The sequence below is a fragment of the Ictidomys tridecemlineatus genome, unplaced genomic scaffold (assembly GCF_052094955.1).
Source record: "Ictidomys tridecemlineatus isolate mIctTri1 unplaced genomic scaffold, mIctTri1.hap1 Scaffold_905, whole genome shotgun sequence".
In the NCBI taxonomy this organism is placed as follows: Eukaryota; Metazoa; Chordata; class Mammalia; order Rodentia; family Sciuridae; genus Ictidomys; species Ictidomys tridecemlineatus.
In genome coordinates, this window is record NW_027526139.1 from 132,580 (window position 1) to 160,217 (window position 27,638).

The window sequence follows — 27,638 nt, forward strand, 5'->3', positions numbered from 1 at the left end:
TTGTCCTGCAAGTGTGTAATGGTGACAAATGAGGAAATTATCAAGACAGCCTAGCGCCACCAGTTTCTTGGACAATCAGTGCAAATGACATCACAGTGAAACAGACAAGCAATGCCTGTGTTGGCCTCCTGGTAGCCCTGGGATATTTTAGGAATATTTAATAGTCTATAAAACACGTTTGCTTTAACATCTACTTGAAACTATTTTAGATGTGAGAAGAATAGAGCTCAAATGTTCTCACTCCAGCTTGTAAACTGCAGATCCAGGAATCCAATTCAGCCATCCAAGCTTTATCAAGTCTGATGTTTCATTACATTATGCTTCCTCTGTGATTTGAATGACTTAGGGAATTTTCAGAAGCAATGATTCAAATATGTGATGTTCTTTTTTCTTTTTGTTTATTTGTACAGGGGATTGAACCCAGAGACACTTGACCACTGAGCTATGTCCCCTACACTTTATTTTTTTTTTATTTTGAGATAGAGTCTTGCTAAGTTGTTTAGAGCCTCCCTAAGTTTCTGAGGCTGGCCTTGAAGTTGTGATCCTCCCACCTTAGCCTCCCGAGTCTCTGGATTCCAAGCATGGACCACAACACCCAACAGTCATGTTCTTATATATGAGCTTTGAAACCAAACCCTTCCAGGAAATTTAAACTCTGGTATTAGTACAAGTTCAAAACATCACAGAAAGAACTTTTCTGTAGGTAAATGCCCAGAGGTACTAAAAGCCTCAAAGCATGGAGATTTTTGCAAGCTCAGAAGGAAATGGGTGGCTGACCTGTGCTGAGAATATAATCAGCAACTTGCTTGCTCTGAAGCCCAGGAATCCAAGATAGACAAATTGTCCCCAGACTCAAACAACCATGCTGACCCCACAGTAGGTTATCATAAAAGGGCCAGCGTGTAGACAGCTTGATGTACCAGAGCCCAGTCATTAGAGGAGAATCCTTCCTGACTAGTTCCACACCACCTGTGTAATGCACTCACTGTCCTCACTCTGAACTGTCAATTCCTCAACAAGTAACGTCATCTTGTCCTCTCTTCCCTTCTCCAAGGCTTTGCTTCTCTGCTCCATCTCTGGTACCACCATGCCCTCCTCCTCTATTCATGGTCATTCCGAACAGTTTACCAACTTGTCTAGTTTTAACCGTCTTACAAAACCAAAGAAACACAAATCCACCCTCAAACCACAGTCTCCTCCAGATGCCTCCATTTCACCCCTTGCACAACCAAACCTCTCCTGCACTCCTCTCCTAAGCTTGGTTTCATTGTATAGCCACTCGTCTCCCCAGGAAGACTCCACTGAAGTTCTTCCTTTCGCCATCTCAGTCACCCAGTGTTGTCAAGCCTTCCCCATCTTAATCTCCCCGACTCCTTGAATCTTCTTGACATATTCTCCCCTTTAGGCTTCCACGATCCCAGGCTCTCTTCCTCAACCCTCACTCTCAAATGCTGCCTCTTCTTTTCTGCCTCGCTGGTAGGACTCAGTGTTTCCTGGGCTCAAGCTGAGCCTACCTCCCAGGCCTAGGGCATCTCCTATAGTCATAGGGACTTTCTGTTTTAATGATCCCCAAAGCCGTATCACCTCCATCTCTCTTCTCAGAATTGGGTCTTGCGCATCCAGCTGTTTCCTTATTGGTTCCACCTTGTCTCACAGCATCTCAAAGTTAGCATCTCCAATACTGAACTTTTAGTTTTCCCCTAAAACCTCTTGAAAACTTTCCCATCTCCAGTGTTCCCTTGTCCTATTAAATGGTGACGCCATCCACTCAGCTACTCAAACTGGAAATCCAGGAAGCATCATTGGCCATTTCCAAAGGGAAAGGTGGGGGTGGGGGTCATCTCCAGTACCACCACTTCCCTAGGTCAAGCCGTGGCTCCTGCCCTCTGTCCTTGGGCTTGTTCTATTGCATTCAGTCTCTAAGGGGTCTCCCTGCTATCAGTTTCGCATTGTCCTCGCCCCCTCCACAAAGCTGGGAGTGATCCTATAAGTACATATATTAAGTCCATTTATTTAAAAGGCCTCGACTGGTTTTCATCTGAGCCTTACATGAGTCATGTTTCCAGGAACCTAAGGTACTCCTGCTACATGTGCTCAGTTTCCAAAGCACATCAGGAGCCTTAGCTTCGGGGCCTTGGGCACACCTGTTCCGCCTCCTGCATGGTCTCCCTCTCACTCTTTGTGGCTTCTTTCCCTCCTCCAGGCCTCCACTCACACATCACCTGCCTAGTGCCACCCCTCCAGAAGCCCTGCACACAGAGCCCGCAGTCCCATTTCCCATCACAGACAAACAATCGCGTCCTTTATTCTGTATCCTGTACCAATTCCCTTTCTTGACAATTGTCATGTTTATTGTTGTTTCAGATTAGAAAGTTCTTTGTAATTTGCCAGAATGTAGAGATCAGGAAAATTTAAACTTATGCTAGATGGCTTTGGCTGGGTTCACCATCCAATCAGATTGCTTGATTATAATCTCTCCTATTTATAAAATCAAAAGCATGTTGAGATATTATTTTAGGTACATGATATAAAACACTTAATACAAAAGTTTCAAGTGCTAACACTCCTTCTTTACATGAGGAAAACAAATTTCAGATAGAATCACTCACTGGTTTTACATAACCAGTTCTTTAGCAAAACCTAGAATCAAACTCAGTTTGTTCCCAAAGCAAACTGTGTGTTCTTCCCCCTTTCTTCTGCTCTCTCTCTATAACTACAGCCAACATCAGCCTGCATGTCTTCACTCTTCCCAAATCCCAATTGATATCATGATTCACTTGAACTTCATTGTTTCCATGAAAATGAAAAAAAAAAAACAACAACCTTCCCTCCTGCTCAAGAATTTATAACACTACTTTCAAGACCAAAAGCAACCTACCTTTCTCTCTTTCTTTCTTTCTTTCTTTTTTTTCTTTCTTTCTTTCTGTTTTTGATTCATCTTTTGTTAGCCAAGTTAGTTACTAGCTTTGACTAGAAATATCTAGAAATTTCCTCCTCAGATCTGCTTAGCAAGAGGGTACTAAGTGACTGGAAGCCTGGATGGAGTCAAAACTCCAGGGTTACTAAAGTACTTATTCATTAATGAAAGTCATTATAAATCTGTGTCCACGTGCTTTTCTAAGCACTTTGTATGGGTGTATTTTATTCACAGATTTTTTTTAGATACATGGAAATATTTTTAATAATTTTGTCCATGAAATCCACTTTCCCTTTCCATTATCATTGGTGTGGATTTTCTTCAGGGTTTTACCTCTTGCATGAACAATCTTGCATGGACAATAACACGTGGTATTTATCTTTTTATTTCACTATATACTACTGAAAGTCACTTTCTGTAAGACAAGCTCAAACATGCTCTTGCATTTTGCTTTGAAACCATTGCAAGATTCCTTTCCTGCTTCCATTACCATTTTATAAGTCTATTGAAGCCGGAAAATAATTTACCCAACATCAGTCAACCAGGTTGAAACAGAGCCAGATTTGAAAGTGAACATTCTTCTATTTTTTCCCTTACGCTTAGGAGCATGGGAGCTCTGAGCTCCTGGCCGGTGAGGAATCTGTGAAGTGAAGAAGGAATGAAGAGGCCGAATAGACTCTCAGCTGTTGGGTGTAGGCCAAAGCCATCACCTGTCTCTATGGCCCTCTCTCTCCATTTTCCCTGACAGGCACTGACTTTCAGAGAGCAGAGGATGGAGAGGGCTCTGAAGGTGGTGAAGGCTGGGACTGGGAGGAAGTCAGATGTAGAAAACCAAAGAGAACAGCAGAGGGGGAGTAGAATTTGATGGAGCACCAACAGGAGGGAATTGAGATTAGTGAGCGTTTATGGTCTTTAGAGGGATCCTGTCGGACACTTTCACCTGCATTATTTATCAAACCTCATAAAACTGTCCTATTATCAGTCCCACTTTAGAGATGAGGAAACTGAAGTTGGGCAAAAATCAGTCTCTTGCCTCAAATTAGACAGTTAGTAAATGGTGAAACAGAAGCACGACCCAAAGGACTGAGCACTTGCGATGAACCTTTTCTGGGGACTGAGGAGAAAAAGGTAAATGATACTAAGGACTCTGGCAGGGGTGGTAAGTGCTCTTACAGAAGCTAGAAATGAATGGAGCTGGAGAATACCATGCTAAGTGAAATAAACCAGTCCCCCCAAACCAAAGGCCATATGTTTTCTGTGACACGTGCATGCTGATTCACAACAAGGAGGGCAGGCTAGGGAAAAAGAGAGGCATTTTGGATTAGGCAGAGGGGAGTGAAGAAGATCCACCCTCAGGGTGGGCAGACAGCATCCTATCTGCAGGAACCTGATGGAACACAAAGCCAGAGGAACAGTGGATTTATTCTCTCCATCTCTGACAGTCAGAAGGGTGTCTAGAGCTGGGATATTCTTCTTTTACCCTTGAACAATAGAATTCCAGGTTCTCCATTTGGACTCCAGAACTGGTACTAGGACCCGCCCACCCCTATGCATCCTCAGATCTTTTCTTGGTTCAGAGGACTTTGGACTTGGAGCCACATTATGGGCCTTCCTGCTTCTCCAATTTGAAACAGCATGCCATGGGACTTCTCAGCCCATGTAAGTCAATTCCCCGATAAATCCTCAGTTGTCTGTCTATCTACCAATGAGCCATCTATCCCATTGGCTCTGTCTCCCTCAAAAACACTCATAGGAAGGGGAAAGGGCTAAGCAACAGTATGTTCTCAGGTGGAGACAAGATTCAATATAGCTCCACCTGGAATTTCCAGTACAAACAACACATTCTATTCATCTGGAAGAAAGAATCTGTGTTTGACAGAGGGACGTTCTCAAAAAAGCGTCAGCTTGAGTTGTTTTGACTAGCTGGGAGAAGGTGCCATGGTTGGTAAAAGGGACTGGAATCCACCTCAATGGTGGTTTGTGGAGTGTATCTCATGGAGAATGTCTTAGAAATACAATCTCTCAGATCCCATGCAGACTGAATCGAAAACTCTGGGAGATCAAGAAAAAAAAAAAAAGGCTCAGATGACTTTATCACTGCTGAAGATCACAGAGCTCGTTAGTCCTTAATTCCAAATTAAATTTGAATTTACCTGGCTCTTTCTTCTGTGCAAGCACTTCTCAAAATGCAGCCATGCAACAGACAGCCTGATGCATCTCTGCACTTGGACTCCAGGCACCAGTCATGAGAGAAAGTCCCCAAGGTGACTTTGTGCTGTGCTCACTGTATTTTCTGAAGACTTCTAATCTCTTCAATGTTTCTTGCCTAACTCTCACAAAAAAAAAAAAAACCTGGTAGTCTGAAGAAGCATGTGCCCCTTTGAGAAGATATATTCCAGATCAAGACGAATGACCGCATTCTATGGATGCCAGAACTGGACCTCTGCAGGAGAGATGGGATCAGAGACGCTTAACCTGATGATCTCTTAAGCCCCAGCCACAGGACTCCATGAATTGAGCCACGCTTCTCAAACTTGCTGGGTAGTTTTTATGGGTTAAATTGTGTATCCCAGAAATACATGTTGAAGCTCTTTCTCCCAGTACCTATAAGTAGAATTTCTTTTACTCAGTATCTATGAATATGACCTTTTGGGGGGAAAAGGTCATTGTAGGTTTATTGTCTATAATGATGTCATTCTGAGTAGGGTGACCCTTAGTCCTTGGAAACCCCATGTCATTAGTAGAAACGGGAAAGACAGTATGAAGACAGACTCACAGAAAGATGTCAGAAGCAGAGGCAAGAATGAGGCAGCTAAGAGCCAAAGAAGGGCAGGATTCTGCCAGGGGGGGCACAACCCAGCCAGCACCTGGGTTTCAGACTCCCAGCCTCCAGAACTGTGTGGGAGTAAATGCCTGTGGTCTTCATCCACAGGGTCTGTGGCTCCTTGGGTGGGTGGGGCAGCGCCAGGAAGCCAGTGGACAGCTGATGATGCAGAGGTTGACTGCTTTCCTTCCTCCGGGGCTCGTACCATCTCGTTGTTCCACAGGAGAGCCTGGGCCGGACACCCGGGACCGAACACACCCTCTCAGATCCAAAGACCTCCTGTCTTCCCGGAGTGTTGGTGACAGCTCCTGGAATTCTCCGTCCTTCTGCTCCTCCCCGTCACTGTGAACCACTGGTGAGGACTAGCTGTGTGTCCCGCTGCCTTTATTATGAGGCCACCTTCCAAAGCAAAGCCTGTAATGCTCCTGCAAGGGTGCTTCACACTCTGCCAGAAATGACATCAGAACCAGAAAGTTCTAACATAGGAAAGAGGGAGGCTTAACATATATATGTGTTGTTAACATATGTATGTGTGTGTGTGTGTGTGTGTGTGTGTGCATGTGTGCATGCGTGTGGGGAAGTGCATGTGTGTGTGACATTTTTAAAACATTGCCTCTGAGTAGTTACTGTCAGTTACAAGGACCAAATCTCAAGGCCAGAAACCTTTCGCTGTTGGAAGGTTGGTGTTGCTTGACGGGACCCAAACATTTGTAAATCCAAGATTAAAGCTAGTACATATTGCAGGAGGAAAGGCCAAACCCAACTCCGTGTCTGTCAACCCAGTATCAACGTCAGTCCCTCTACGGCATATTTTGAGTCTGAATCCCGGATGAGTCAGAAAAGTGTTCCTTTTTAGATAATAGTGAAATCAGGCCTTGGAGGATTGTTAGTCAGCAAAATTCAATTTTGGTAAGGCCGTGCTCTGGGGAAGGAAGTGAAGAGATATACCAGATTTAGACCTGTCGGAGACAAGAAGCAGCAAGGAACAGAGGGAAAGGTCCAAATCTCTCTCTTGCCTGAAATGAGTGGAAAAGCTGCAGCAAATGGAATGAGAAGGAGGACCTGCTTACTTTGCAAAGTTCTGTGAGCTCCTTCCAACTTCAAGATCAGCATCAGGATCCTGCCTTACCCACGGCATGCCTCCTGGAAGGTCCACGTCCAGAACCTGACAGCACCAAATGCTGACCAGGCTGCGAGCCACAGGGACACAGGTGCATTGCTGGTGGGAACGTGAAACAAAAGAGCCACCTTGGAAGAGGTGTTGCTGTTTCTTTCAAAACTGAACACGTTCCTCCCACACAATCTAGCAATCACACTCCTTGATATTTACCCAAAGGAGTTGAAATCTTCTATCTACACACAACCTGCACACAAATGTTTACAACAGCTTTGATCTTAATTGCTAAAACCTGGACTACCAAAATGAATTTTAGGAGGTGAATGGATAAACAAACAGTAGTACACCCAAACAATGAAATATTATTATTCCATGCTAAAAAGATGTGAGCTATCAAGCCATGAAAAGACATGGAGGGAACTTAAATGCATACCACTAAGTGAAAGAAGCCACCTGAAAAGGCTCTGGACCGTGTCATCCTAGCCATGTAACATTCAGGAAAGGGGAGAACTATGGAGCCAGTAAGGACAGTGGCTGCCAGAGAGGGGGAGAGGGATAAACAGAATACAGAGGAGTTTCAAGGCAGTGAAACATTTATATAATTGATATATGGACCTTACATTTGTTAAAACCCACAGTATGCACAAGCTTCAAACTTGGTGCTAACTGTGGACATTGAATGATTATGATATACCAATGTAGGTTCATTGATTTTAATAAAGATGCTAGATGTTGATAATGAAGGAAGTCATACATGTGTGGAGGCAGGGGGTGTGTGGGAAATCTCTGTATGTTCTCAGTTTTGCTATGAATCAACACAGTTCCAGAAATATAAAGCTATTAGGGCGGGGGGAACTGTCTTATAGTGTCTTCCTTGGGTTATCAGACAGCTTCCCCTGACGGGTGACGGTCTCCCTCAGCCACAGCCCCTCCTTCACCAGCCTCCTCATCTGCGCAGCAGGCTCTCCTTAATCCCTGGTCTCAGAAGCTCCAGCCCAACATGCACCCTATTTTCCAGTGGGTGACGCAGAGGCAGCTCTCCTGCAGAGCCCTGGTGGGTCCAGCTGTCACGGCTCCTCCCCCAGCTCCTTCCATATGATGATGAATTAAAAACCGCTGCTATGCTTCTCCTTGTCAGTCACTAGATGGAGAACAAAGCAAAATGTGGCCAGGAGAAGGGAAGGTAGGAAGAGTGAGTTAGCTGGGTTGCCCTTCTTTAACTCCCAACAGCCCCCGAAGCCTGCCTAGGGTAAGTGCAGTAATGAATGATGGACTTTGAATAGCCAGGGCACAGAACACTGATGAGATATTTTAAATTATTATATTAAACAGTCCTAAGACCGTCTTCTGGTCTCACTTCATTTGGCGCTTCCTTTTGCTTTAAAATGTTAATAATACCCACTAAGCAAACAACAGAGGCTCAAAACCTTTGAGAAACTTCAAAATTAAAAGTATGACATCTTCAGTCTCTGAAGTAATTATGGCATTATGTAACTTACTTCACTGACTCTATCTGAAGAGGTCGTTTCTGTAAAGGAGCTGAAACTCTTTTGTTCTGTTTCCCTCCATTAACTGCACTGGGCTCTCCCCCAGGCTCAGGCCAGGCTCTGGTGATCAAGTCCTGAAAAGGGCACTGTATTTGCTCTCAGCACTAATACTGGTGGGAGGGAAATGGCTACCACTGTGGAGAGCCCAGGGGCAGGAGGATCAGCAGCCTGCTATGGGCTCCCCAAGGGGACGTCTTGAAGGACTGAGAGCTTCCCAGGTATAGTATGGAAAAGGAGGAAAGTGGTGGGTCCATCGCCGCATGTAGGTGGGAGTGAGGATTGGGGACCACGAGGGAGAAGATGTCGGTCCTTAGATTAGGTGGAGCAAAGCAACCGCATATTCAGAAAACATCAAACTTCAAATGTGGGTCAGCAAAGATATAAGGGAGGAGGACTAAGGGGCAGAAAAGTGCTTAATGAAGGCTCTTTTAAAATAGTGTACATTTGGTCTTGCAATGGAAAGCCCCACCGGATGGATTTTAAACTTAGGATGGTAAGATCAGATCAAGTTCAGAAAAGTTCTCTAGTGGCAATAGGGGAGATGCTTTATAGAGCACAAACGTGGAAGTGGGGTGTCAGCTATCGAAGGAGCAAATGCCAAATATCTAGAGTTGAGTGTTGAGGCCCAAGGAGGCAGTGACCTTAAGCCTGACTCTCTGCAAACTGTACAAAGTGAACTAATTTGGTATCGATTGTTACTTGGAGGAAGAATGGATAAAGATATTCCAGAAACGTGAATATTTTTTTCAACTCCTGTTTCTCTGTTACACAATGTAGAACTCTAGAATTAAAAAAAAAATGGATAGTCTCTAGACAAATTTTCTGATGTAGAGGGAAAACAGTGTTAGGTATTCACTGATATTTTTTTCTGCTTGGTCATTTCATCCTTGCTTGCCAACATTCTACCATTAAACATTTTGTGAAGCTGGCCTAAAAAACAACCAGCCACAAAAGATTCCTGTGGGAAACACTGGTTAAATCCTGAACAATGGCTTCTGAAATAGGTTATTGAAAGCCGGGTGCAGGGTTTTGAAAGCCCGTAGCAGAGGGGCAGTAACTCACTCTCTGTTGCCCAACATGTAGCAATATGTTTTATTCTTTTCCAGATCTATTTCCTAATTTCAAAAGACCATTTGGGCAAGTCCATGACTTTAGATCCCCTCTTGGTTTGAAGAGCAAGTCCTATTTTTAATAATTAAAACTTTCAAGTACTACAATTGTCCATCTGAGAAGAAGTCCAGAGTTCTTTCTCTCATCCCAGTGAAAACGTTGTTCTCTGGCCCAGGACTAACCCAGCTCAGGAAACTCTCTCTGAAGGCTCTTCCTGAAATGAGGGTCAGTATGAAGAAAGGGACAGGATTATTTGTCACTCTGGGGTTCTGCTGTCATGGCCCCCTTTGGGCTGGTGCTAAGCACGCACAATGCCCCTCCTGAGGGATGTACCCACATGCTTCTCCTTCCAAGGGGTCCTCGTGTGGGTTTTCAGGACTCCCTAGTGATATCCTCATGGTGGCACAGATCCTCATACTGACAATCTGACTGTAACTTGGTTCCTTCCACCTCCATCTCTGCTCCTGGGAACACTTCCACAGACTCTGCTGGCTTCCCCTTTTCCCTGAAGGATGCTCAATTGGATGTCTGTGAGATGACTCAGCCCAGCACCTGTCCATTTGGACTACTCTCAAACATCCTGCTGCACAAAGCCCCAGGAGGTAGTCCGCCCTTGGTGGCCCTCTTTGCCCTGATAACACCTCTAGCCACCAGCTGCTTCTGGACTGGAAGTGGACACCCATTTCTATGGTTTCTAGGCAGCCTGAATTGCCCTCTCCTGGGAGTGAGTAGCCCCTCACACTGTGTACCCTGATGGGTTGCACTCCAGTGACCAATGGACTTGGCAGCTCCGAGATGTCCACCTGGGAAAGTGATGCCAACCACTTTCTGGCTGGCACCTTGGAACTCTCTGAGTTATTCTTTGGGGAAAACCCCACCCTCTCCAATTGCAAGAAAAGGGACAGAGCTTCAGGTGTGGTTACTATTGACATTTTTTCTTTTCCTTGTGATTTCTGGTCTCCTGTTTGCATACATAGTTTGCGAAGGATAATGGGGGTCACAAGGGCGGCTTGGCAATCTCTTCTTTGGCAACAAAAGAAAAGGTAACTGGCAGCAACTTGGTGTGCTACTTAAGAGTGTCAGAATTTACTGTTCTCTGGTTGAGGCTTCAGCCAAAATTCCAAGACCATACAAAAAGCCCCATTGCAAATTCCTATTTTTAAAACTTTAAAAATTGGAAAGGACTTTTATCACTGTAATTCTGTTGTTGTTTTTAGCTCTTAAAAACTGCAGTGCCCAGAATATAGAGTCCAGCTATCAGCCATCCAGTGGGGTAGGAGAAATACTGACACAGAAACTCTAACAGCTAAGCAAGGAATGACAAGAGGAAGTTCTGCATCCCACCAAGGCCATGAGAAGGCTCAGGGAGGAGAAGTGCGTCTCCGTGCACAAGGGGAGGTGGGAGAGCTGTGCTCCATGCTTCATTTGGAGATTGAAACCTTGGAAGTGAAAGGTAATAGGAATCCTTGAATAAGTTTGAAGGATTCAAAGTGAAGAGAGTGTTTCTCTCTTTCTTTCCTTCTTTCCTCCTCCTCCTCCCTCTCTCTCTCTCTCTCTCTCTCTCTCTCTCTCTCTCTCTCTCTCTCTCTCTCTCTCTCTCTCCCCGTGGGCTGCTAAAAGCCACTTAGGGAATTCACATCCCTTGCAAGGAGTTGTTGGGTGGAGTAGCAGGAGCCATAGGGAGAGAGAGAGCATGCACCTGAGAGTCTCCTGCAGTCCAGCTGTCACAGGAGAACATTCAGAAGTGCTGGAAGTGTTGGCAAGTAAAAAGAACCCTCCAAGTTGTAGGAAGAGGAGGCAGAGGGTTACAGTTGGAGGATATGGGGAGTCTGCCAAGTGGGTGATGACGGATTCTCCAGGGACAAGGTTGATGACCAAGACCTGATTGACCAAGACCTCAGTGGTGGCCTGTAAGATCGCACAGTGGGCCACAACTCCTTGCTCACCTCCCTTCCCACCTTGTCCCCAGCTGAGGACATGAGTTAACACAGTTGTTAACAGACTTCTTCTAAACCCTGATGCTGCCTGAGAAGGAGAAAGGGAAAGGGGAGGAACTGGAAGAAATGGACTTGAACTAGTTAAATGCAATTAGATTTTAAATAAAAAGACTGAATTACCTTGACTTTCAAAATTTAGTTTTCTGTATCAGAAACAAACAAAAAACAACCTGGTAACTTCCGATATAAACTTAACTGAGGTCCTGAGAAACAGAGAAATTCTTTGTATAGTCCTGACTTTGCACTGAGTTTTGAAGATAAATACTTTGAAGACAGGATTAAGGGACATGCCTCAGAATCTACATAGAGTGTGAGATGAAACCAGATCTCTGCTGTTGATTTTAATCATCGCCTAACACCAAAGGGGTAATTTCCAGAATCACCATGGAAGGACTTGGAGCATTTAAAGAAGAAAGATCTTGCCAACACATTTCCTTTGGATTAGATGAATCCTGCGCTGCACATCCAAGCTGTGCAAACACAGCCAAAACCCAAATCTCTAAATAATATGTTCCTTTCCTTAATCTTCATCTATTTGAACACACATCCATGTGCCCTCAAATTTTCACCAGAACATTCAGAAAGTTTGCAGCACTGGAATTCCACTGTGTGTGGATGGAGGTAACATCATGCGGCCATTTAGTAAGGAGGCTCTAGAATACCTATGGCAGGGGTCAAATCCTGAGTCCATCTTTTACTAGAAGTTTAACCTTCGGCAAATCCCTTAAGTCTTATGCATCCCAGATTCCCCTTTGTTAAAGTCAGGGTAATTATAGTCTCCCATGACTTACCACCATCTTGAACAAATGTTATCTAGAGAGGGGAATACATAAAGGAGTGAGTTCCCCATCAGTTCAGATAGTCGAGTTTTGGCTGGACAGCCACATGGTGGAGATGTTGCATTGGACAGAGTAACTGTTGTTCCTTTTCAGCTTTGAAACTTCTTGAGGAGTGAAGAAGGCCTAGTGCCAAGAACAGAATCCACTTTGAGATAAACCCAATTGATGGTTCTCTCTTGGAAAAGGAGGCCAAAGGCATACAGTCGACTTAAACGAAGTTAGAAATAGGCCAAGTGGACCTTCTTGTTGACTCAGCAGCCATCCTGGGGGGTCCAGTCCATATACCTCAGCTGGAGTCCCAGCATTTGCTCTTGGCTACGTGATCTTGGGCCACTCAGGTCCTGGATGTGGTTTGCAGTTTCTTCATTTCTAAAATGGGTGTGATGGTGTTTTTCTCAAGAAGTACTTGTAAGGATTAAATGAGCCAACAGGAAATTGCTTTGGAAATGGTAAATCACAGTATGAATATAGGTATTATCATTTGCAGAGTTCAAATTACACTATACATCATTAGTTCTGAAAATAACATATGTAACCTCAGACTCTGGCTGAGACTACGCTAGTATTTCAAACATTGTGATGGGTATAGAATCTGGAAAAAACTGCCATTTCAAAGGTTCCTGCAGATTTTCAACACTACTCAAGGGTGGAGGCTTTGATTTATATTGAAGGCAGGCAGTGGCTTTGCACAGAGGAAGAAGTGTGCTTGAGCACGCGAGCGCGCACGCACAACACACACACACACACACACACACACACACACACCCCATAGGCCTGGGCCAAATATTTATGCAAATATAAATCAGGTCTCACCTATTGCTATTGGGAACAATGAGTTCATCTCCAATGCCTGTGTCTTAAAAAGAACCAGGAGGGCTGGGGCTGGGGCTCAGTGATAGAGTGCTTGCCTAACATGTGTGAGGTACTGGGTTTGATTCTCAGCACCACATATAAATAAATAAATAAATAAATAAATAAATAAATAAATAAAGGTATTGTGTCCATCTACAACAAAGAAGAAGGAGGAGGAGGAGGAGGAGGAGGAGGGAAGACCCAGTAATTCACTGTTTCTTCCCTTTATAAATCTTAGATAGCCTCTTTCAGGATTTTCTCTACCAATTTTCAATCAGATGCTTATGGAAACCCTGTTCCTAGAGACAGGGCTGACAAAGACACACAGGACAACTGGAGTTTACTGGTTATTATAAGACAGAAAAAGTAAGCAAAAATTAGCAACATGACTTATAATGATAAATGTGTTTAGGTAATAAGTACATAAAAATGCTATGGGTATCTAGAAGAAGAGGACCCTGCATGCAGAGTTGGGGGAGATTTAAGTGAAAAGGGGATACTTAATCTGAACCTGGAAAGATGAACAAGAATACCACAGATAACTGCAAACCATGCAGGAATGAATGTTTCTTAGTGGTTGATTTGAAAATAAATGCTATTTTCTCCAGGTGAATTTAGATGACAATATCTATAAATGATTGCATATTCCTAGAGAGTTCTACACATTCTCCATCAGGAAAAGGGCATCAGGAGGTGTAAACTGAGATGGAAGACTCTCATAAGGTCAAGGACATGGACACCATGCCCTTTGTCTCATCTTGGAGGAGGTGACTCAAGACTAGGCTCAATAATAACTGGACATAGGTGGCATCAGGAAGTGTAATGTCCTTGTGTTGACAACATTAGCAGCTTCACTTGGTGCCCCAAAACAAGGTCACTCCCAAAGAAGGCATTTGATCTTAAGTGGATAATGCCACCGTATCATCCATGAAAAGGTTGATCCTGGGAAACAAAACGAAGTCTGGGTTTTTGCAGCTTTAACTCAGTGTGAGCTGGCCTAGAAACTGAACCTGAAGATAACCAGGGCCATTGGTGTTACCATTTGTCCTTTTGGGATATCTAGGTTTCCTTCTTTCTTTTCCCATCTTCCAATACATTTATTAAAATTCAAGCCTGGTCTCAGCTGTGCTATTTGCATCAGTGGACTCTTCTCCTTCCTAGTTGGACAAGAGGAGAGTCTCCACGTGGGGCCCAAGGTAGGGTTGGTGCAGTGACCCCCCACAGGAGTCAAGTGTATCCAGCAGCACGGGGACCACACAGTGTCTAAACATGGTGACAATGCTGAATTTTACCTGGGTCTTGTGATCCTCTAAATCCTCTAAGTGATGGTAAGAAACACCAGAGCCATTTATTAGTAATGTGGAAGACAGCTGAGGGCAAAGAACCACTCTCTTCATAAGGCTTAGATGAGACTCACGGTGCCCCCTTATTTATCTTAAGAGCAGACAGAGTCCTCTGAATTCCCACTCCTTATCTGCTTACCTTATGCTTCCCTCTTCTCCACTCCTCACAACAAAACGCCTGTTAGTCCATCTTTGCTAAACTGTACTTCTTTCCTCCAAGTTCCTGAATCTCGACCTCACCCTAAAACAGAATGCAGCCCTTCCTTAACACTCCCCACAAGAACAGGCTGTTCTTAGGGTCACACATTCTCTTTCATGTTGTGACCAAGCTACCCTTTCATCCCACTTGCATAGATTTTGTTCTTTATAGCTATGTTTACTTCCTATTATAAAAAAGAAAGAAAGAAATTTTCCCCTAAAACCTCCCTTATAAACTTGGGTTCATTACGCGATCAGAGTTATCCTTGCGGAAATAGGCAATAGTCCGTTCTCCTCCTTACAATATTCTTTCCGATTTCTTTTTTTTTTTCTTTACTAAGTCTGGATTTGTTTTTTTATTTGACAGTGATGAGAAAAAAAAAAAAGACCTGAGTGGAAAAACTCACAAGACTTCCTGAAACGTGAGTTAGCCTCCTGGAGAACTTCAGAAAGAGGAAGGATCATGTGAAGAAGACTAATTATTCACAGCTCTCAAATGGCCATAATTTGGGTATTAAATATGAAATGCATTGTTATTTTGTGAACAGATTTTGAGAACAGGACATTTGAGTGACATTCAAATATTTTTCAATAGGAAAGACACCGCAGGTGTCACACTCAGGCAGCTGACAGCAATTCTTGCGCCAACATTGGGAATTGCTCTAACATTAAAATCTCGCCTCTTATGAGGAATACGCAGTTAAGGAAAAAAAAAATCCTTATCTCCAAAGGCAAACATTTTGCCTTTGGCAGGACAGAGCTAGAAATAACTCCTCTTTTCCCACACGCCAGGAAAGAAAATCCCTAAATCTTCTCTCAAAGGTGACCCCAATACCTCTGACACACTAGAAAAGTCAACACGTCCTTCCTGCCTTCGCCACTTGGATGTCTCAACCTTCTCTAGTTGACGCTGTGTCAATCATCAACAAAAGCAACAAATTAACTTGTCAACTCTTACATTGACTTAGTTAACCATGTCATCCTTCAGAGTAAGAAATAGCAGGTATGAAGGGAAAGGAGTACTTTCAGAGTCACACAGACCTAGATTCAAATCCAGCCTCTGGCACCTACCTCTGCGGTCATCTTGAAGGAAAGGTAAATGAAATTAACCTGCTTATTGCTAAAATGCGAATAACAACAGCCGTCTCAGATCATTCTCATGAGGACTGATAATAACTAGAGACATTATGGAAAGCATTTGGTCTGGAGTTGATGGCCACTAAACAGCACTTTCTTTCCCTTTTACTCATACAGAGCACATTTCCCACCAGATCTTACATTTTGTCTAGGTTCAGTCCGATACAATGATTAGCACTCATCACTAATTCAAGTCCTTTGTTTAACCAATCCAAATATTTCAGTTAGAGTCTCTTTATGAAAGAACCAAATCGAGTGCTAGTAATTTAGAAAACCATTTAAATCCAACACCGAAGCAGAAAGATTATTGCTGATTTTCTTCCTTTTCCTTTTCCTCTACTTTCCCTAGTTTTTTATTTTTTAAATTATGCCTTTGTTCCTATTCCTGGCCTTGCCACGAGATGGTCAGCGTTACCAAACTTGACTAAGCCAGGCAAAGTGGCAGCCAGGGCTGCTACAGCCCATGGGTTTATGGCCAGGGAAGTGACTGGGACCCAGGTAGTTTCCAGGACTTACAGACCTGGGGCTGGAGAAGCAGCTGATTGGTCAATATACTCTTTACATAAAGAGGAAGGAGCACATAAAAGAAGTAAAGATAATGGGAGTTATGTTCTTCTTTACAGGGGAAAAAAGTGCAAACAAATGCCACAAATAAATTTTGTGATTTGGGAATTGGAATTGCAAATATTGATATGAACTCTTGCTGTATAAATTACACAGTTTACTCTCATGAACTTACACATATGCATAACACGCACACATATACGTGTGTTTTAAAATCTTAAGTTTACCTCAATATTTCCAATTCCAAACAAAAATTAGATTGTTATGTATATCTAAACATATATGGAGATATAGGTAATATAGTTATATGTTTATAGTCATATACTTATGTACATATATGCATATGCAGGTACATGTTGGTGTGTTCTTTGCACATGTATAAACGGATTTACTTCCTGATTTGCCTGCCAAGAAGGTCTACAAGTAGTGTGAGCTCAGCAGCAATGAGCATGCCAAGCACCCAGATCTTGGATTCTAAATATCCTTCTTAACTAAATGCTTTTTGGAAAACAGACTGATTTGAAGGCTGCAACAAGAACAGGACAAGAATTTGGGGGCCTTATTTTGTGCTGAAAATACAGTACAAGGGGTTGTCACAGAATGATGAGTGTTTGTCAAAAGGTTCAAGAGCCATTTTGGAAGCGGGCCTAATGGCTGATTATGAAATCATTAAAGTATGCATATAAAGACAATAATCGATTGCAACCTGTTTAATATCACCAGAGTTCGTAAGTTTTTACTGAAGTAAATAAACATATACATAAATTAACTGAGAGAAACTCTTCCTTAAAGTGAAGTGTCAGTCAATAAACGCAATAGAGATGATGAAATTATAATATCATTTACATTCACTATATTAATAATTGATTCACACAAGAATTGTAAGTGGCTGCTGAACCAAGGAGTAAATGTTTGGCCAAGAGCAGGATAATTTTGTCATCTCAAAATATTATCCCACAAGAAATTACAATCACAAGGAGAAAACACTACATACTATTGCAGTCACTCTGCAGAATGAATCTCCATCTGAAACTTGGTGTAGATGTCAAGACTCAAGATGCCACACACACCCAACTGGGTATGAAAGGCTCCTGACTCACACGGTGAGACACATCTAAGAGCAGGGGAGGCCATCCTTCTACCCACTACCTCTCAGGATCCTTTGTGCCAATCACCTCACCAGGCCAGATGTTTTGATAGAGAATCACCAACAACCTTGCTGGACTGGAAGGAGTTCTGCAGGAGATGACGTGCTCACGACATAGTATCTGTGGTCACTGGCCTTTAGCCCGGAAAAGTGTAGAATCAAGCCTCGGAGAGCCAACTTAAGCTGGAGGTCAGGGCTCTCTGTTGTTTATTCTGTTAAAACCTGTGGAGAGGAAAAGAAGAGAGAGGAGGAGGAGGAGGAGGGGGAGAGAGAGAGCGAGAGAGAGAGAGAGAGAGAGAGCTTCCCACACTCTCATGGGAAAGAACTAAAGCATTTCTCAGGTGAGGATGGTTGTGGAGAGGTGAATTGAAGCAGGGGGGAGTGAGGACAGGAAGGTAAGGAAGTGCCTGTCATCTCAGAGTGGGTGGCAGTAAAAAATAACTCGAGATGACTCAGAAAGTCCCCCTTCCATTTTTGAGCCACATACCTTCTGTTGCCAAAATCTGCTCCAGAATGAATTAATCATAAGAGGCCTAATTACAACCCAAACCCTTTAGCATAGGTGACACAGGGTGGTGGCCTCAGAAGCCTAGCTGGCAATTAATTGACTCCCAGCAACAAATACTGTTGTTCCTATTGCCTGTCTCCTGGCTCTTGTTTCCACTTTGGTATAGAAACAATACCTCTTAACCTCTCTCTTAGAATATTTAAACAACCTTTTAATTGGTCTTCTTCTTAGATTTCTCCTCCCTGCCCATATACAAAGCTGCAATTTGGTTGAATTGTGTGAAACTAAGCTACAACCATGCTACTCTTCTTATAACGACCCCCCCCATGGCCTCCTGTTGTTTAAGGTGAACATCCTCCCTATCTAACCATGGAAGGCCCTCTATGATCTGGCCCTTCTGGCCATATGCCTATATGTTAAAGTTTACCTCAGGTACAATTTTCACAGGTTATGCTTATCAATCAAAGACAGCTGTTTTATACTTAAATACTTGGTAACTGTTCCTTGAGTGAATAAATGACAGATAAGAAAATGACTGGATATCCTAAGTATAGTTGAATATTCTTTTTAAAAAATTTTTAAGAGACAAGTTCTTGCTCAGTTGCCCCAGCTGTCCTTGAACTTGGAATCATCTTGGAGCTGGGGCTACAAATTCACACCACTGCACCAGGCTTCAATAGTCTAGAAATGTCCTGAGTCACTTGTAGTTTGCAGAGGAGTTCAAAGAATAAGTCACCTCCACTGAGTAGCTATGTGTTCTCTGCATTCAGTGTTCATACATTTGGGAACAAAAGACTCTTCTGCTGGTGCGTAAGTTTCCAGGCAGATGTTGGTTTAGAGAAGTTTCAATACCAGAAAAACCTTGAGGCTAAGTGTGCTGCTTAAATTTCCCTTTGTTCAAACCTACACCTGGATAGAGATAAATATGTCGTTTTTCTACATAAACATAACCCTGGTGAGCAAACGTCCACCTCAAGTGATTTCAAACCATAACTAAGGAAATATTATATAGCAGTTCATTACTGTAGTTTCCATCTCTCCTTTACTCCCAACACATCTTACAGACAGTAAGATTTATTTTCCCTTAACACCAGTCTCCCAAACTCCCCTTGCATCTGGCTTTAATATTCTCCCTCTCAGTTAACAGTTCAGCATTTTGATAGATACACACTAGTAATTAACAGAGACCTTTCATTAGTCTACATAGGAATGCACAAAGGTGGGATTTCAGGAACCAAAGCAATCTAAGAAATCATCAGAGGCAGAATTGACTAAAAGTTTGTTTATGGTATATTACCTTGATCTTTATTAATTGTTATTGGATCTTTTGGGTATTTACGTTAAGCAAGTCTTCGCTGGACACTGTAAGAAGCATCCTGCTTTTGTTTAAATCTGTGGACGGTGCTAACTTTGATGCCCCTGCACAATTGATTCTTCCCCACTAAAATATGAGCCTGGAAATAAAAATCCTATGTTCTTGGCTATTCAGATTCTCTCTGAGCCTTGGCATTTGTTTAGAAACCCATCTTTCTGAATGTATTCAGAGCTGTTATATTTATGTATAACAGGGAATGAGAAAGGTAATAAAGCCAAGATCTATTGCCTAGTAATAGCCATGATTCCATAGACATTAAAGGGTATTTGTAATTTAGTCCCCATAATATGGCCTAATGCCCTCTCTTGTGTTGCTATTGATTTTTCAATAGTAGGATAGCACCAGAAAACCTCTCAGGGCTAAATTCTCACTGCTGAAGCCAGCAAAGAACAAAAGCAGGTCTCATCCACAGGAGCCTGGCTCAGAAAAATGCCTCCTGGTCCAAGGGCTATGCAACTCTCTGACTTAGCTGCTTGCCACATACCACTTCCCTATGTAGCCCTATCACTGCTCCTTAAAAAATAGATAGATAGATAGATAGATAGATAGATAATTGAAAAAGCAATGTTCATTAAAAAAATCTTCTGTTTATTGGCAGCTGCTGATGAGGAAACCCCAAGAAGCAGTAACCCTTACTGTCCATCACTCTAGGAACGGTGTACTGAATGTTCCATCACCTAAAAAACAGACTTAAAGACCAAGGTAGCAAAATAGAGAACCTAGAAGTGAATCCACACAACTTGTCAATCCATCTTCCAAGTACTCTGAGATCACACAGTGGGGAAAGGATAGTTTCTTTAAAAAAAAAATGTTATGGGAAAAACTGGACATCCACATGCAGGGGAAAAAAGATGATTATTTCACAACATCCACTAAAAAAATCAATTCAAGATGGATTGATGGCTTAAACTCAAGACCTAATACCATAAAATTATTTGCAGAAAACGTAAAGAAGAATCTTCTTGACTTTGGTCTTGGAAAGGTTTTCTTGGCTAAGAATCCAAAGACATGAGCAAAGAGAAAGAAAGAAAGCAGAAATAAGTGAGTCAGCAAGTGAGATGGCATCAAACAAAAAAAATCTACGTGGCAAAGAAGACAACCAACAGCGTGAAGAGACAACCTGCGGCATGGAAGAAAATAGTGGCAAACTACATATCTGGTAAGAAGTTAATATCCCAAACGCATTCAGGGCTTGTACGACAAAATAGCAATAAGTAGACAATAAATAAATAACCTAAACTTAGGCAAAAAGCCTGAACACACATTTCTCCAAAGAGGACATAAAAACAGCCACAGGTATATGAAAATGTACTCCACACAACTAATCACCAGGGACATGCAAGTCCAACCAAAATGAGATGTCACCTCACACCTGTGGGAATGGCTATTATTAAAAAGACCTAATATAACAAGTATTGGTGTGGGCGTGGATAAAAGGAATCCCTGTACACTATTTGGTAGGAATAAAAATTAGCACAATTATTGAAACCCCCCACCCTGTCAAGCAAATAGAACAATAGAACTACCATCTGATCCATCAATCCTACTTCTAGGTGTGTATCCAAAAACAATGAAACCAGTATCTTAAAGAGCACGTTCCACCCCTATGTTCATTGCGGTATTATTCACAATATCCAAGATAAGGAAACTGCTTAAATGTATCATATATGCACAAATATTGTTCATCTCTAAAAACAGAGGGAAGTCCTGCGGTTTGCAACAACATGATTGACATTGTACTAAGTGGAACGTGTCAGGGACTGAAAGACAAATGTAGCTTCATCTCACTTACAGGTGGTCTATAAATAGTAGGTAGGTGATGGTTGTGGTTGGAGGAGGGGGAACGGAGACACGTTGGCAAAGGGCACAAGTTTCAATCAAGCCCAATGAGTAAGCTGGGGAAGACTGGTGTGTAGCCATGTGAGCCCGGATATCAGTGTATCTTATGTCCTTGACACTCTGAAAAGTCTTAAGTGTTCTCACTACACACATACAAGAAGAAAAGAGAATAGAAAATGGTAAATTATATGGAGTAATGGATGCACCAAATACCCGATTGTGGAGATTATTTCACTATACATAACAAATCGTCACATTGTACACCATAAATATATACAAGCTTACATGTTATAGACTGCCCCAAATTGCAGGGGGTGGGGAGTCAAATGAGGTTAAATTTAATAAAAATCAGGGACTGTTGCAAAAAAGAAAAAAGATGATTTTTCATAACATGACACTGGCTTTCTGTTACTTCTGTGTCCCCAACATCTCTCCAGACTCCTAAACCTCCCCACTTCTTCCAAGGATGTTTCCAGAAGCTTGACAAGGATTTGCATAGATACCAGACAAAGGGTTCCTTTCTGTTTATTATAGATTGGGTGAAATGTTTGAGGGTTGCTCTGCCACATTTCTTTCATAAAGAAAGAGGCAATAAAATCAATGACTTGAGAGCTGTGTGTAAGTCTCAAGTGGTGGCTGTCATGAGAGAGATGACTTTTCCAGAACTGGAAGGAGGACTTGTAATAATATGCAAACAGCAAATAAGCAATACATAAACAAGAACATGCTCCGAGGGCTGTCTTTCAGTTGCCCCTCCATAGCACCCCAAAAGTTCTCTGCCTCTTCCTTCCTTCAGGGTTCCTGGTCATATCCGTGTTCAGAAAGGATGCCACCTATCCTTGAGTGGCTGGGTAACGTTACTCTTCCAAGCTCAAAAATCACACCACCCTACCTTCTTGGCTTCCTCCGTAGACAGTTTAGATAAATGTCAAGGTCAGTGACTGGCAGTAAATAGCTCTTGTGGCCCCCAGAAGACCTTGTTCTGTTTCTCTAAACAGACCTTTGTCCTATTTTTCTATGATCAAACTATTTACTAAACTGCATAAAATAGAAGGAAACAACATTCTGAGAAATAAATTCATATTTTGATGCCCCTTCTGGCAAACCTTACGACCCTGAGCATGTCCCTTTAGCTCTGCCTACACTGAATGGCTAAAGCCCTGGATCACAAATACTTCATTTCAGGAGCCCTTTAACATCAACACAAAAGAGTTGCGGTTGTTGTTATTTGGTGTATTCATTAAAATTTAATTACATGTCAAAATTTGGTAAATTTCTAAACACATTTATTCATTTCAAATTAAAGGAACAAACAGATTTATGAAACTAACTATTTTTCACGAAATTAGTGAGAAAAGGGATATTATTTTATACTTTCAGAGTATTTATGAATGCCTTCCTTCACAGTAAGTTCACCGAAATCTCATTTCTGCTTCAATTGTTGCAGGATGTTTCTTTGGCTAAAATACATGAAGAAAACTTGGCCTCACAAATCAGAGTCAAAAATCTCTAGTGTATTCTGCCAAGTATTTTTTTTTAAATAATTATAGACTTTCTGTTTTGATACTACATCAAAGCTGGAAGTGATAGGCTCTTCAAGGTTTGTTGTAATTGGGGATCTGAAACCACATCAGTGATCTTTCTGTCACCTGGAACGTGAAGCTTTGTCTATTTTACCTTGTGTACCTTTTAACCCTTTACTTTCAATGTGGATTTTCCCACAGCAATGGTCATTTGGTAAATGTTGATTCATTGAACTATGCAAATCTTCAACCCGTTGATACATTTCATTGTACAACATTTAAAAATCACATTTGTTAATACCGCTGTGGCTCTCATTAATGAAACCTCTAAATACTGAAACATTAGCAGACTCATGGTAATAGATACAAGTTTTACACAATTTAACATTTACTTGAAAATATTAACTTTATCATTGCAAATAATGCTGTCCCGTGTTGTCCTTGACCTAACAGGCTTGCTGCATTCCTTTTGGAGAAAATATCTGCCAAGTCCCCAAACCTGGGGCAGCCATTGATTGTCAGTTGTTCTTTCAAATAAAAGCAAAGTTCCATGAAGAAAGCGGCTGGTGCAACTGAAGTTCAAGCAATTACATGAGTGATTTTCCTCGAGACGACCACTGTGCGACGGCATGCAGCAGGAATATGTTATGACTCCAGTTTCCAAATCAGGTGTCAAAGTGCTCCCAAAGCACCAGCGAGGGTCACAGGAGGTCTGCAGGATATTTTTTTTAAATTTCAAGGGCCATATAACCATGTCTGTGGGACCTCAGGCAAACTAACCACCTGGAGGGAGTTTGGTTTCCACAGTGGATCACACCTCACCCTTTTCTCAAGGTCCTGTATTTGTGAAATTGAGTTTTCTACAGTGGCTGCCGTAGAAAGCAAGCTACCACGCAGAAGTCCCAGTGCAACAGCAAGCAAGCGTGGCTCCCAGTCTGATTCCAAGGCCTGAAAATCAGAGCAGCCACTCAGCAGGCACAACCCATTAATAATTCACTTTTATGTACAAATATATATTTCTTTTTTTTCAAATGACAACTGAGTTGTTTGAAACTAATTTCTTAATAAACAAACCTGGTAGGTCTGGTTGGGTTTTTTTGTTTGGTGTAGGGGGTCACCATAAAAAATCATATACCACGATGAGGAAAGTTCCAGAACTGATGCCTTATGTTAAGCAAAATATTAAGCAGCTGTATACCCAAGGGTTGCAATGTTTAATAAAAGCAATAGCTTTTTTTGCCACTTTATCCAAAATAGTTCTAAATTAAATCATCTCCCCCCCCACCGGGAGTTTGTGGTAGTGAAAATTATAGTAATTCCTAGAATTGTGGAGGGCTGTGGCCTCAGTTCATGCTTTTAACCAGATGGCTTTTGCTTTACCAGTAAATGTTAGCACATTGAACAAGGCAAATAATTTCTCAATGTTGTTACAAAAATAGTTTTGACCTCACAGGACCATGGAAAGGGGCTTTCTTTTCATTTCTCATACTTGGGGAACCCAGGACTCTGTTCTCTATACTTTGGAAAACACGAGGTTAAAGAATTGATTAAAAATAACCAGTGCCGCACACCTATCATGTAAGCGCTGGGTAAATTCTGCTTCCTAACCTTGCTCACTGCCATCCTGGTCCAGAGTCACTGCTTAGAAACTGGTGGCTCAGCCCAGGTTTACGAAGCTGTCCTTCCTTTTCAGTTCCTTTGAACTCTACAAGCTACTGACAGAGGCCCTGGTCTTCTTTATATTCATCCCTCTCAGATGCCTACCAATTTGATCCACCCAGTGAAGTCTTCATCTTCATGTCAAATGACAGAATGTGAGAGTGGTTCATATCAGCAAAAATGAATTAACTGGAAAGGATCCAGCCAGCCCACAGCACTGACTAGAAGTGGGTGTGCAGGCTCAGGTAGGAAGCAGGGAGCGTGCACAGGACTGAGATCAGCCGTGGATGACGGCTGCTGCCTCTGGACACTCACCATCTCATCCCTGAAATCTCAACTCCACCACGGTGGCAGCAGATAACCTCTGAAAGACTTTGCACTTGGTGTCACTCTCTGCAGTTCCAATTTCCTGAGCAGGAACAGTGATTGACAGTAGTTTAGCCATGGACCCAAACTGTCGCTGTCAGGAGGCAGGGAGATTGTGTCTTCCTCTTTCGATTTCTGACTCTCATCCATTTAGATCTTGAACCCAAGAAAAAAGGTGTTTGATGCCAAGCAGTTAAACTGACAAATTCCCATTTTGTTCAGTCCTTCCGTGAACGTCATCCAAACACAATTCTCCCCAATCTACAATTAAAAAAAAATTAATCTCTGGCAAAACCACTCCCCAGTGAGAGAGACATTGAAAATATCCAGGCGTATTCCACCTAGACACAATTTTAGCATATCCTGTTAGTGCTATTTCTCCTTTAAGTAGTTCTTTGGTATTTTTACCATAATATTCTTGTAACTGCCACCCTAATGTGCCATATTAAACCCCCATCTCTTAACACCACTGCATTGGTGATTAAGCTTCAGCACATGGATTGTGACGGACATATTCAGACCAGAGCATTTGCCATGTCTAGGGATTGAAGGAAACAAGAGGACATTAGTTACATCTTGTAATTTATTTAATTAACACATAGAGGAAGGAAATCTGGAAAGAGTCTATAGCACTTACTTGTACGACTGATCAGTATCTTATAGTGGCTGTTTGTGACTTTTCCCTTTATTTACTTAACCCCTGTTTTTCAAGTTCTTTGGTTTATCACAGGCAGCCTTCAGTGAAGTGTCTGTGACCTTGAAAGATCTGAATACTCTGGACTCTGACAACAGAGGACTGAGGCTGTTCGCAATTAACTGTTAACACCAGTGGTACTAGGAGTCGCCCCGTGTTCCAGCGGATTCTCAGTATGCCATTCATTCTCTTTATTACTCTTGTTAGGTAACAACTGCACTATTTTCCCTGCAGAGCTAGATTAAATCACCCTAGCCAATACCATAATCCCTGTTTTAACTTGTTTTCTTAGTGCTGAGAGGAGCCAGAATGATCAGGTAGAAATCTAAGAGTCTAGTAAAATGGAACTGTTATTGGCTCTTCTTTGGTTCTGAAATGTGGAAACCATTGAAGCAAGAGTAGCAAGAATGAAAAGCAAAAAGTACCAGTTGGTAATTAGATGGAATTGTGATCCATCCCCAATCCTACCTCTTATTTACTCAGCTCATAATTAGCATCCTATCTCTGAGTTTCAGAATACATACCATATCTAGAAGGGCAGAAAATGTTTTTCCAGCTAACACTGTAAGTGGTCTTCAGTATCTCTTCTCATTATGGGATAGATATGCCAGCTCCTTCAGGATAAGAGACTTGGTAATTTATTTTTTTAAAAATTACTGTACTAGAGGCCATGAAGTCTAAGATCAAGGCATAGGAAGATTCAGTGTCTGGTGAGGGCTGTTTTCTATTTCCAAGACAAGGTCTGCTTGTTCTGATCACAGGGCAGAAGGTCAGAAGGAACAAACCTGTCCTTGTGGAGTAGAAGAGATAGCAGCACCAGGCAGATCCCTGAAGCCTCTTCTGTAAGGTCACTGATCCCATTGATGAGGGCTCCACCCTCATGTTTTAATCACCTCCCCAACACCCCCATCTCTTAATACCATTGCATTGGTGATTAAGCTTCAACACTTGAATTATGGCAGACGTACCCAGACCAGAGCATTTGCCATGTCTAGGAGACAGTGATGGTGTAAGATGTGTCCACTGAGTCTTTGAAGTACTTACTGAAGGAAACACGACACATAGGAAATGCAAATCAAATGACAAAAGTTTATTCCAGAGAGAACTGTGTCTTCCATGACGGGAGTCAAATACAATCAGTCTACTACGAAGTTTCTGTCTGGTCCTGCAAGGACATGATGCAATCCCTGAACCTCAGCATTGATTGCTGCTAATAAAATACTGGGCACTCAGTGGTAGAAATCAGGTCGGATTTTGTGAGGACTAGGTGTAAAGATTTAAACAGCCTCTATCTTCACCACTAAAACCACTTATTTGATTCCACTGGAAAAATCATATGTTTGGATAGAAAATGGATCTGACCTAACTCCATTCCATTTGGATAGTACATTTCACCATCAGATCAGGAGGCTTTATTTTTGTTGATTGATTTTGGTTTATTTTGGTTTTGATTAGCGTTAACATGGAACATAAGTAATCTACATTTTAAACCCACTCCAGGAGATTTATCCATAAATCTTCTGGCCAGATGATTAGTCACTGCTGATGACCTGCTGTAGAACATTACTTTAAACTGTCTCTTCCTCAAGGAAGTGGATATTGAGATATCTTTTCAATATTCCAATCAATAGGGAGACTTACTCCCTACTCATCTCTAAAATCTTCTCTGAAGCAGATTGGAATATTCTTGCAGTCCACCTTGGAGTATACAAACCTTTTTCGCAGAGCCAGGAGTAACCAGACCAGATTTATTTTCCTTTTGAATTAGGTATTTACAGTTAGTTTGCCAGGTGCCCACAGATGTGGGTTGAAGGAGACTGCAGATAAATAGGACATTGAGAAGGTAAAAGAACTCACATGATTTTGCAACATCAAAATCTGCATGACCTCAATTCTGTAGACATACCTCCAACTGATAAATAAAGTGCTGCAAGGAACTCCCAATTTTATACCAAGGTGAATCAGATAACACCCAACACCTACGAATCCTAGCTAGTGCAGTTACCTCATGACTCGTAACCAAAGATCTAAACAAGAGGCTGGCAAACTTGTGTAAGGTGCCACGTAATAAATATTTTAAGT

The 27,638-nt window shown here is 42.1% G+C and overlaps 1 protein-coding gene across 1 annotated transcript in view; it reads left to right on the plus strand.

The window, feature by feature from the left end:
* Positions 1–17,140, plus strand: part of LOC144374839 (TATA box-binding protein-associated factor RNA polymerase I subunit A-like) — a 52,648-nt gene extending 35,508 nt beyond the window's left edge. Inside the window, exon 8 of the mRNA XM_078037611.1 lies at positions 15,112–17,140. The gene's annotated coding sequence lies outside the window, so the exon portion shown is untranslated. The remainder of the gene's footprint in view (positions 1–15,111) is intronic.
* The last annotated feature ends 10,498 nt before the right edge of the window (positions 17,141–27,638 follow it).